Source organism: Sciurus carolinensis, chromosome 4 (assembly GCF_902686445.1).
Source record: "Sciurus carolinensis chromosome 4, mSciCar1.2, whole genome shotgun sequence".
NCBI lineage: Eukaryota > Metazoa > Chordata > Mammalia > Rodentia > Sciuridae > Sciurus > Sciurus carolinensis.
The window spans coordinates 77908502-77921480 of NC_062216.1; the positions used below are offsets into that span (position 1 = coordinate 77908502).

General features: G+C 39.5%; 1 pseudogene; it reads right to left on the reverse strand.

Moving 5' to 3' along the window:
• Positions 1 to 6301: 6301 nt before the first annotated feature.
• The window catches only part of LOC124982790 (microfibrillar-associated protein 1-like), a 30289-nt pseudogene continuing 23611 nt past the window's right edge, over positions 6302 to 12979 (reverse strand).

The window sequence follows — 12979 nt, forward strand, 5'->3', positions numbered from 1 at the left end:
ATATATAAACCCTTTGGTCCTCTCTAGAATCCATCAAGCCTTACTGCTAATATTTGTTAAGTATTCTGGGTACTCCAATGTCACATTTTTCTGCATTAAATCATTTGCACATTTTAAATGCTTTCTAAAGAGGGGACACCAGAAGTAAATTCTTGAGTACAATGTCATATACACTATTTACAGCATTTTGTAATATTGATTGTAGGTCAGAGAAAATGAGAAATTGGTTCCTGATACTTCCATCTCACTGTGTAGAGAAAGTCAAGATTTTTTTCCTGGATTTCTATCTGTGCCATAGTCCCAATATGTGTACATCTCCTTCCTCAACCGGCATCACTGTACAGTAAAGCAGCCTTCACCCACTGTCTGCTTTGATTACAATGATGTCTTCACAACAGGCTTCTCTGTGTCAGTCTCCCCACCTTCCTCTGTATCCTTCAAAACACAGAGACATCTCTCCACAAATGCAAATCTTACCTTGTCATCTCTGTCATCAAGTATTTTATTTTATTTTGTTTTTCCAGTAGCTCCTTAAACTCTAAGACCAGAGTCTTATGGAATGTGGACATAACTGGTCTTCCACTTTTCATAAAAACTCTGCAGCCACATCCTACTTATCATAATCTTCCTTTTGTCCCTCTGCACTGAGGCCTTCTAAGTCCTAAAGTCATCCTACTCCCAGTCCCTCTTCTTATACCTTCATTTGCGCTCTGAGCTGGGCTCAGGGCCAGCAAGGCCACTGTGAGCAGGACCACCAGCATCTTGGAGGAGGCTCTGAAGTTGCTCCCACGTCTGTGCTGGGGGAATCAGAGCAGCTCCCTTTATAAGGAGGAGCAGAAGAGTGGTGCTTTTGATCGCCATGCTGGGTGACCTCACACCTGACGCACTGGGATGTCTTGCATCCTTGCTTTCTCTTTGGGACCTTAGCCCAGCAGGATGGAGTGGGTTGTCAGCATCTCATTTCTAAGTACATCAAGTGGCTTGGGCAATAGTGCTGAAGGATATTAGACAAGCATTCAGCAAACATGTTAGAATTGAGGTTCCCTAGTTGTTTGAACTTCGCTCTGGTTGATGAGACTGTGATTCTGTCCTTCCACTGTGTGTTGTGTTTGGTGCTACACACATGTGCATATTTGTGTCAGCAGTGACCCTAGCACCAAAAATGGAGATGGTCTGCTTTATTATGGTCCAAACTCCATCAAGCATAATGTTCATGTATATGATATTCAGTTGAAGTTTTGATGATTTAAGGTCATTCCTTCTCAACTCTGTAATGACTTAGGATACCACATGGACACATGGTAACTGAATGATGACCATCAGCCTGCTCAGACCCAGAAAAACTGTCCAGGAATCACTGGATCTGGTTCTAATGAGGAGGCCTTGGTGCTGTGGAAACATATGCCTTAAAATGGGCGTTATTAAAGCAAAAGCAGCCACAAAAAACCCGAGGGGTTTTCCATAGCACAGCAATGCAAATGCACATTTCCTAGAGGAATCACACATTTCAGATCTCTCAGACCTCCTCTGGGTTCCAGTCCTTTTGTGGGATGTCCTGTAAGATGCCTTTGGAACTTGTTTTATTGAAGAAAGCATTATTAATCACATCAGTGAAAATATGTTGGCCACATTTATTCACTTGAATGAGGTAGCACGACGTCACTTTTGAAGCTTCAATTGCTTTGCATTTGTGTTTTGTTTAGCAGTCACATTCTGTGCTGTTTCCTCAAGTTGGTCTCCACCACAGAGAATTTTGTCTGTGATGCACTGATAATCATTCCTCCCACTCTCCTTGGGAATCAGATATTTATATTTTGAACAGCCTACTGATTTTATTTATCATCCTATATCTGGCTCCCCCCTTTATATTTAAAATTCATTTATTTAATCTTCCAAATCTGCCTTAGTTCTACTTTTCATTAGAATATTTAATTTTTACTTCAAATTTGGTAAAAAGGTATTGTGTTTCCAACAAGTCTTCTTTGGTACCTGCATTGCTTGCCTCTTTTCACATTGGGTTCATTCTGTTCTCTCTGGTAGCTGCCTGCTCATCCTTTCCATTGATGATCTAGATTGATCAGTCTAACCAACTGTATCTTACCATTTTGATCTGGTGTGTGCATCTTGTGTTACTGTTCATTTTATTACAGTGCTTGAGGTAACTTTACGACATTTTGGTCGGATGGCCATGCGATTGAAAATCTTAAAGACAGGACCTTTGTCCAGTCTTGACTGCATCCTATGCTGTGCACATGAGTATCCATTCTTGCAGGAGAACCTCTTAAACAATGGGTTTTGCTACAGATAATGTGACCCTTGCAGGGTGTCCAGGCTGATGGTTTTCTTCCCCTGGCATAATCATGGATGTACTCTGAAGGGGAATATAAATATTGTTGGCATCAGTACCCTATGATTACACGAATGGTATAAATATACATCGTGCACAATCACAGAAATGAAAAGTTGTACTCCATCTGTGTACAATGAATCAAAATGCAGTCTGTAAAAATAAAAAAAAAATAAAAAATACTCAGATTCCTCAGAAAAAAGTAAAAATAAAAATAAAAATAATTATACAATTAAAAAAGTAATGTTGTCAATTTTTCACTGCCTTTGGGATTCTTCCAAGTATCACTCAACTCAGACCTTTAGCCTGACCTTCTCCAAAGTCAGCAATGAATGAAAGAGATTAGTGTATTATGAAAGAAAAATATCATCTGTGAACCCACCACACACAACCAAAACAGAGGTTAAGAAAAAGCCCACAGGGCAGACTATCAGGTACGAAGGGTGGAGTTGAAGCAATAAGAAAGACCTCAGCAGGCAGGTGAGGTACCTTAAGGTGAGTTGCAGACCTCAAGTGACCCACTTCTCTTGAATATGTGTATTAAACCTAGTTGTCACCAGTAGAATCATTGATTTCTACATCCTAATTCCTGTTTTTCAACTTAATCTGCAACAATAGCTGAAAAAAATTATAGTCTGAGTAAAATTAACAGCAGAAATTTGTTTTCACACAGATTTGAAGTTAGTTCAAGATGAAGCCGGCAGCAGCTTTAGATTTTTAGCAGGTCTCTGTGCCTGGCCCTCCATGCTGTGTTCTCACATGGGGCCTCGTCTGTGCACAGGCATCCCAACAGTCTCTCTGTGTATCCAGTCTCTCTGTGTATGGCAGGTGTCTAATGGGGACACTTGTCATATTGGATTAGGATGGACACTAACAGCCTCATTTTAACTTAAGCACTTATTTAAAGGCCCTGCCTCCAAATATAGTCATGTTCTGAGGTTCTAGGTTTAGGGCTTCCTAAACCCAGAGGTACTCTGGGAAGGAGAGAAAATATAGCTCATAATACCTCCCAGTGCCCTCTCAGCTTATGACAACTGTTTCACTAAATTATGTTTTAAAATAGGAGTCTTTTTGATTTCTCACTCCCCAAGACCCTATTTCCAAATCTATTTGACTCTACCTTTCAAATACATCCCAAATATGACCACTTGCTTAATCTATTTCAAAACCCTGGTTCAGGCAGTGAATGTCTCTAGCAAACCCCCTCTCCAAGGCTAAGTATACCTGAGAACCTTCATTCAGCCCTTATTGCAATCCGTTTCATTGACAGAACCTTGTTATTAGGTAGCTCTGATTATCATCATCACCTCACTTCTGCAAGTGAGATATCGGGGCATAGGATAAGGTTGCTGTGACGACAGTGGTCACAGAGGCAGCCAGGCTCAGGGCTGATTCCCACTCCTGGTTTCCCACTGCTTTCCTGCCAGTGTTCACTTTGAAGGAGAGCAGGAATGAGATCCAGAGAACAAACAAAACTACTTATTTCTGGAGTTAGATAAGGGAGACCTTTCTTAGACATTAATAGATTAGTTGAAAAATAGTCTCTTCCTGAATAATTTAGTTTTTGAAAATCAAAAGCACATTTACCCAGACTTCTGTTATCCTGTTTCTCCTCCCCTTCACACAAAGATATCATATAGATTAGATTGGGCTTTAAAAAATTAATAAAAAGGTAATAAAGTTCTGGGATCCCTCATCTGCACAGGGTTCTTGCAAGACCCTGGGTAGACTGAACAGAAGCAGAATATATTTAAAATCTCCATGATTAAGCAGTGGTCCTATCTCTGCCTCTCCTTTTCTCAAGCCTCCTAATTTTTTCTCTTTTGCGTCTGCCACTTACCCATGGTATCATAAGATTTCAATGCTTTCTGTCCATGAACTAACTTCAGTAGCTGTCAGATGTCTGTGATTTTGCTCCCAATGAGCTTTGGTTCTTATGTACAAAAGCAAATTTCTATATAATCTAATTATTAATGCACAGATAATAGCAGATGATATTTCAGCAGAGTCCTAAGTGTACTGAAGGACTGCATTGTAGTTTAGGAATCTCAAAGTTGTATTTTAGTGGAATTTGAGGTCCCAATTAAAATGGGGTTGATTGTATAACTTTTAATTCTTGTTCTTCTGTTGTCTTTGTAGAATACGCCTTCCTTGGCAAATGAAGTTCCACGTCAGTATTTGCAGTGCTCCAATTACTTACTTTATGAGAATGGTTAAGGCTAGATTTTTCTTCCTTCCTTGATAACCCCTGTGATATCAGGAAAATTATCAGTTTGGATTATCAGAGCATACACAAAGCAAGTTCAAAGTCCTGACCTTTCAGGAGATTTCAGCTAGGGTATTAGACCCCAAAAGTTTCCACACCTACCTATCAAGGGATGGTTTTCCATTGTGGCAATAATCAAAACCCTGTGAATCTTTTATTTTAAATAGGAAGAGAAAATTTCCTGGAAATTTGATCATATAAATTAGGAATTTTACTCTTGTATTTCAAGTGATGTCACCACTATTTGTTCTGATGAGCTCTAGACTGGAACATTAGGTAAGGACAAAGATCTTTTCATCTTTTCTTTATTGTGTATTTTCAGTAATCTTTCTTCCCAGGCATTCCAAGAATAAATCAAGGAGGACTCAGCTGTTACCAGTTATGTGTTGCTCTCATCTAGCACTATGTTTGTTTATCTAAATCAACTCTTGGGGAAGAGAGGAAATATGATCTTGGCACATGAAGGTAAGTCTAGTTCATGTGGTAAGACCTGTTCCTGGTTGGAACTGGAGTGTGAGTGGACACAGAAACTTTCAACAAACCCTTCTTGCTGGGGAATTTCAGCCTTAGCTCCATGCCTGGGTGTTTGTTGAAGGAAGAGTGTTGCCACAGACTTTGTAAAATCCTACATTTTCTAGAATTACGTGAGCCTGTATGCACGAAAAGTGTTGCCACAGACTTTGTAAAGTCCTACATTTTCTAGAATTACATAAGCCTGAATGCAGGACATATCATGACTGATACTAAAAGTATGTGAAAACCATTTCTTTATTTAATTGCAGACTGGACCAGCACCTCCACAAAAAGCGAGGAGTCTATCCCAGAGCATGTTTATAAAGATCTTCTCCTGTACCTGATGGCTCGTTAGATATCTGATGCCTTTTTGATGTGGGTTTTAATCCAGTAGAAAAGGATTTCAAAACTATCACTTTTCAGGTGCTCAGATCAACTCTTAAATTGAATGAGGAATCTATCATTAAACCCTTTTCTTCCCGAGGTCTTCCATTTCTATAGGTTTGGATTTTTAGTCCTAATTACACATAGGATAAAGACAGACTTTCCTTTGAATTTTCCAATGTTACTGCAATGGAGGAAGGATAGGCTAAGGAGTTCAACCTCATTCATGGAGTTTTCTCTAAGGGATATGCTGAAAAATGCCATCAAGTTTTCTGTTGAATGTACTAGGTAATTCAATTAAAAGTTCCAAAGCCTAGGAATTCTAAATAAGGAGACCTAATTTTTTTTTCCCAAGTGTACCTTTTATTTCTTGACATACATACACACAAAAGGATAAAAAGTATATTCACTTAGAAAAGTTGACTCCATCCAAAAATGCAAAACAGGTTTCAGCGAGTTTAAATTTCTGGTATACTACTCCTAACCCTAAGGTAGAAGTAATGCATTTTCCACTTAACATACCCACATTTCTGACACAAGATAAGTGAATGGAAGAAAACTGAATAGGCCCAAGTAAATATGGGAAGCCACAGCAGAGAAACCTCAGATTTCTCGGAAACTGTATTAAGTGGGAAGCCTATAAACCTACCTGGATAATGCTTTTCTGTAGGTTTCTCAGTTTGAGTCCAAACCTCACAAAGCAACTTCTAGGACAGGACTACCCACTAATGGTATGGCAGTAAGTCCAGTAGGGTGGATATAAGAACCATGTGAATAATGATAAAAGAATATCAAGGACCAGATGCTGAGACATCCCCTGGTGTCCCACAGTTGGAATAAATAGTTGGACTGTAGGTAGTTTTCCTCTTCTCAGCAGATGGTCGCTCAAACACATCTCATACTCCAGCTGCCTTCTGTCTAAAGAATTTCGTGTTCTGGGCACTCTCTTGGCCCCATGATGAGTTGAAGGAGGTGGTATCTTGAACCACAAGGTGGGTGTATTTGGATTCTTGACCTGCATGACTTTAGGAAGAATGGTTTTGTTGAAATGATTCTCCAAGGTAGGTGCACTAAAATCTCTCTTGTATACTTCCTCATCCACATTCATGAAGAAGGCATCCCGGTGATAATACTTCTGTAAAAACTTGTATTTGCCCTTGACAGTTTTGTTGGTGATGACTTTGCCATTTGCCCGAAGTTCAGCTTGCCTCTCTTCTTCCTCAGTCAGGTTTCTCAAGTGTTTAATTTCTGCTTTCTCCTTTTTGAGCGTTTCTTGGTCCTCTCTGACCCTCTTGATTCTTTTGGCTCTCGAACTTTCCATGCCTCATATTTCTCTTCATCATTTTCACGGTCAGTATTGAGTGCAGACAGGGAACGCTTGTCCTCTTCCAGTTCTTCCTTCGTCTCCTCACCTACAATCTTCAGTGTGTCCTTTCGCCTCTCTTCACCCTGCACTTTGCTTCCCGCTCTAGCTCTTTCTGTTTCGATGCCTCGGTCTCGCGTTCTTGAACTCTCACTCCATCCTTCTTTCGAATGAAGACTGGATTAAGGCGATGCTCCATCTCATCTTCACCCTCCGTGTATTCTCCATACTCAGACTCTGAATTGGACTCCTCCCCAGAACGACCTTCGTCTTCCACCTCCACGATTTCCATCTCTTCGATTGTTCTCTCCTGCGCTCCTTGACGCATCTTGCCATGGCGCCGCTCTTCCTCCTCTTCTTTGCTGCTGTCTTCTCATTCCATGCGCCAAGCATCTCCTCCTACTTCGGAGTCACTTTCTCCTACTACTTCAGGTTCTATTTTCCGACGTCAGGTCAATCTCTCGTCCACATCTTCACTAATAGGGCTCTGTAAAGGCCGCAGCCGGGGCTCACTAGATGAATCCTCCTCCCGTTCCTCCGGTTCTGCTTCTTGTTCTTTGGTTTTCTTAATGAATTGAAATTCTTCATCCTCCTCATCTGAAGACTCCACAGGGGCATAGCCTGGCCTCTTTCCGGATACATAACGCTCTACCTTTACCATCTCCTTTGAAATCTCGCCTTTCTCACTGCGCACTGGGATGGCCCTAGCCGTAGACCGAATGGGCGGTGCTTCATGAGCGCGCTTGGGACCCGCCTGTTGACTGCAGCGGTGTTGATTCCCGAAAATTGACTGATTCCAAATAGCCTAATTTTAATATTTTGTCATACTCCTTTTTTAATCCCTTAATGTTGAATCTACCTAAGGTAAAATGGATAACTGAACAGTGAGCAGATATGTCAAGTCAGGCACATGGACAGGGAGGAAGGATATGGAATTACACCGAAAGAAATTAAGTCCCAGGCTGAATTCATAAACTGGCAGTGGAGCACTTTTTTTGTTCAATCCGCAGTTCCATGGGCAGGGGCACGGGGAAGCCCATCAGAAATTAAGCCATACTTCAAGGACCACAGTCAGTTGTGTGAACAGATGGGGCAGGTCTTCTGACTGCCTCTTTTGCTCTCAGTGATTCCTATCTCCCTCCCCGTCTCTCTTTAGAGGTGTGCACCAAACACACCTGGTACCAAATACCCTCTGTGTGGATTCTGAAATTTAAAAAAGTCTACAATGACACTATAGAGGACTGCACAACTTCTATAAATAGCCACACATAGGGTGGCACTTCCTGCTGAGGAGAAAGAGCAGGGTGGAGTCAACAGTGCATTGATGGGGGAGGAACGTTTATTAATCATTTCCCATTTGGTATGGACCCAGTAATTGCTTATTTAGATTGTATTTTGAGATTATTTGGTATTTCATTAAACCACATACTGCTTATTTGCCTTGGATAGGAACAGCAATAGGCGTATTCCCCTGCGAGTAGCCTTTTTGTCACCCTAACCCCTAATCTTGACAGGTGTCACAGGAAAACATCACACAGACCTGTGAAGGGTGCATTTACACTGTGACTACTATACAAAATGAGCAGAATTTTTTGTCAATTTAAAATAATACACATCTCTAATCATGTACTCCTACAGGCCAGTAATCAAAAATGGGCCTCCCTGGTCTAAAAGGGATCAGTGAGCTGTATTTCCTCTTAGAGGCACTAGGAAGAGTCAGACTGGAGTTCCCTCACTCCTGGACTTCTGCCCCCTCCACCTTCAAGATGGCTGATCTCACATCATTTCTCTCAGACACCGGTGCTTCTGCCTCCCTCTGCCACACTTAAGGACCTTTGTAATTACATTTGTTCCACCTGCATGTACAGGATGATCCCTCTATTTGAAGGTCAATTGATCAGTAAAATTAATTCCTCTTTCCCCTTTCATTTCACATATTTACGGGTTCTGGAAACATGGCCTAGACATCTTTGGCAGACATTTTCTTTCTAACATGGACAGGACAGAAGATGTTATGCCTCTGTATTGTGTCTGTTTCAGTACTGAAAGGAGTCTGTTCCCTACGCTTTCCTAATGTTAAAATAAGATATTTGTGAGAGGTATGTACGATTTCCTATAAAATTAGTATGATATGAATTTGTGCTTCATAGCATGTATGTGCCATAGTGACAAACTAAAACTGAACAAATTTACTGTGAGTTTCTTCTGTATTAGTAAATCAGGGTGATTCTTTCTGTGGAGGGTTGTGCATACTTGGTAATGAGAACATGTGGATTCTTACTGTGGGATAATCAAAGAAAACCCAGTAATTTCTTGTCAAATGAGATAGTTAAGACAAGTCTGTTGTAAAGTTTCTTTTTGCTCTCTCAACATATATTTTAAAACTCTGAAAGAGAAATTAAGAAAATCACTCCATTCATAATAGCTTCAAAAAATATAATACTTGGGAATCAATCTAACAAAAGGGGTGAAAGAGCTCTACAATGAAAAATACAGAACACTAAAGAAAGAAATTGAAGAAAACCTTAGAAGATAGAAAGATCTCCCATGTTCTTGGATAGGCAGAATTAATATTGTCAAAATGGCCATTCTATCAAAGTGCTATACAGATTCAATGCAATTCCAATTAAAATCCCAATGACATTCCTCATAGAAATAGAGAAAGCAATCAGGAATTTCATCTGGAAGAATAAGAGATCCTCAAATAGCCAAAACAATCCTGAGCAGGAAAAGTGAAGCAGGAGGTATGACAATACCAGACCTTAAACTATACTACAGAGCAATAGTAACAGAAACAGCATGGAATTGGCAGCAAAATAGACAGACAGACCAATGGTACAGAATAGAAGACACAGAGATGAACCCACATAAATACAGCCACCTTATACTAGACAAAGGATCCAAAAACATACAATGGAGAAAAGATAGCCTCTTCAACAAATAGTGCTGGGGAAATTGGAAATCCATATGCAGTAAAATGAAATTAAGCCTCTATCTCTCACCCTGCACAAAACTCAAATCAAAATGAATCAAGGACTTAGGAATTAGACCAGAGACCATGCACCAAATAGAAGACAAAGCAGGCCTGAATCTTCATCATGTTGGTTTAGGATCAGACTTCCTCAACAAGACTCCCAAAGCACAAGAAATCAAAGCAAAAATCAATAAATGGGATGTACTCAAACTAAAAGGTTTTTTTCTCAGCAAAGGATATACTCAATAATGTGAAAAGAGAGCCCACAGAGTGGGAGAAAATCTTTTCCACATGCACTTCAGATAGAGCACTTATCTCTAAAATGTATAAAGAACTTAAAAGCTTTACACCAAAAATAAAAAGAACCCAATCAATTAATGGGCGAAGGAACTGGACACTTTACAGAAGAAGACATACAGGCGATTAATAAATAAGTGAAAAAGTGTTCAATATCTCTAGTAATTAGAGACATGCAAATTAAAACAACTCTAAGATTTCATCTTACTCCAATTAGAATGGCTATTATCAAGAACACAAACAATAATAGGTGTTGGCGAGGATGTGGGAAAAAAGGCACAGATTTACATTGCTGGTGGAGTTGCGAATTGGTGTGGCCACTCTGGAAAGCAGTGTGGAGAATCCTTAGAAAACTTGGAATGAACCCACCTTTTGACTCAGTTATCCCACTCCTCAGCTTGTACCGAAAGGACTTAAAACTAGCATACTATAGTAATGCTGTCACGTCAATGTTTATAGCAGCTCAATTCCCAATAGCTAGATTGTGGAACCAACCTAGATGTCCTTCAACAGGTGAATGGATAAAGAAACTGTGGTATATATACACAATGGAATATTATTCAGCCATAAAAAATAATAATATGGCATTTGCAAATAAATGGATGGAATTGGAGAATATCATGCTAAGTGAAATAAGCCAATCCCAAAAAACCAAAGGCTGAATGTTTTCCCTAATAAGTGGATGATGATATATAATGAGGGTGAGGGGATGGGAAGTGAGAGAAGAATGGAGGAACTTTAGATTATGTAGAAGGAAATGAGAGGGGATATGAAAAATTGTGGAATGAGACAGATATCATTACCCTATGGACATGTATGATTACATGAATGGTATGAATTTACATCATGTACAACCATAGAAAAGAAATGATGTACCCCATTTGTGTACAATGAATCAACATGAAGTCTGTAACAAATAAAAAATAAATGATTTTAAAAAAGAACTATTTAAAAAGTTGTTTGCATTATTAATTTACATAGTTGCTCATTACTTTATGGCAGAGGCAAATATTGCATGTTCATCCATGTTTATTATACAACACATAGTAAATCTCTTGCTCTTATGATGAGTTTGTACCAGAGCACATCAGATTTTAAGGTTCCTTACACTGGCTCAATCAAGAGCTTTTCAGAACTTTTCTTCTAAATAGAAAAATAAGTCCTTGCCTTCCACTACTCTTCTTTAACAAGATAATTTTGTTTTTCCAGTCATGATTTTTCCACTTTCCATCACTTTTTCTTTGTAGTTTCAAGTAGATTTTGGCCTGAAGTTTCATGATGTATCATTAGGATGATTTACAAAATCAAACCAGTGGAAAGTGTCAGTGGACTTCAAATTGTCACATATTAGTATCTTCTCACCATGGAAAGACGTTCTGGTTTCAAATTTTAACTGATCAATCAAATGTGACTACCTAGAGAGCAGTGAGGTGGTTCCACACTAGGGCAGTTGTGCATGTACCATGCAAATAGCACATCCTGGTCTAAGTGGGAGCAGGAGCCCTGGGCTTAGATGGGGTCACTTAGAAATGGAGTAGCTGTCAGAGGGATAAAGGTTTTTGAGACAGCTCTGTGTCACAGGTAGCAGCAGAGGATGAGGAGCCTAACTCAGCTGCTGTCCTTCTAAAGTGCCGACACCACTGAAATCTTCCCTCTGCCAGGAAAGGACTGCACTGAGAGCCTTACAAGTGTTATTCACAATGTGTACCAGTTCTATACAACATTATTAACTGTAGAAAACTAATTTATTTCATAAACCAATTATGCAAAATATGAGTTACATAATATTTAACAAATTTGTACATGTTATACACACATATGAATAATGGGTAGGTTTTGCTATGCTATAGACTTTTCTGCTTCTATAATCGAGAAATTCTCTAAATTTCAACCCTTTCATTTCTTTTAAATCAGTTCCATTTGATTTAATTATTGATAGTTTGGGCTTTAACTGTGCCATTTCATTTCAAAATTTCTGCTCATCTCATTACTTCCTCTGTTTCTATGCCCTGCCTTCCTGTTTATCACCTTGACATTTTATTTTAGATTTCCACTTTCTTTTACTACAGCATTTTTGAGTGTTACAGAGAGAGATGTTTTTAGTGGATGCTCTAGATTTTGCAGTACACCCACACACACACACCCACACACACACACACACACATATATATATATATATATATATATATATATATATAAAACCACAGTCTAACTGCAAGTCCACATTTTAGCACTTTGGGTGAAGTGTGGAAACCTTATATGACCCTTTACCCACATCTGTTCAAAATATAGTTGTATTCAGTTAGCTCTCTGTATCTGTGAGGTCCACGTTCTTCCATTCAACTACATATGGATCAAAAATTTTCAAAAAAATGGTTGTGCTGAACAAGTACCAATTTTTCTTCCTTGTGTCTTGCCAATATACTAAACACTTATCTGTATAGTATATACATTATACCAGCTGTTATAAGTGAATTAGAGATAATTTAAGTGTATGGCAGGATGTGCATAGGTTTATACAAATATTTTGCCATTTTGTGTAAGATAAACAAGCATGCAAGGAACTTAGGACTATATGGGCACTGGATGGAATCCCTAGGGCACGAGGGGATGATTGTATTTCTGAAAATACACTTAGTATCTGCTCCCCCACCCTTTCCGTTGCATCACAACCTAGCTTGTCAGTCTGAAAGCTGTTCTCCCCGCCCTTTCTGGTGCAGCCATTTTCCCCGCCTCCCAATCACTTGTCAGTCTGTGAACATCCTAGCTAGTTATTGGTTCATCAGTCAGCTTGCAAGTTTCCTTCTCCATTATTGGTCCCCTGTTAGCCCGGCT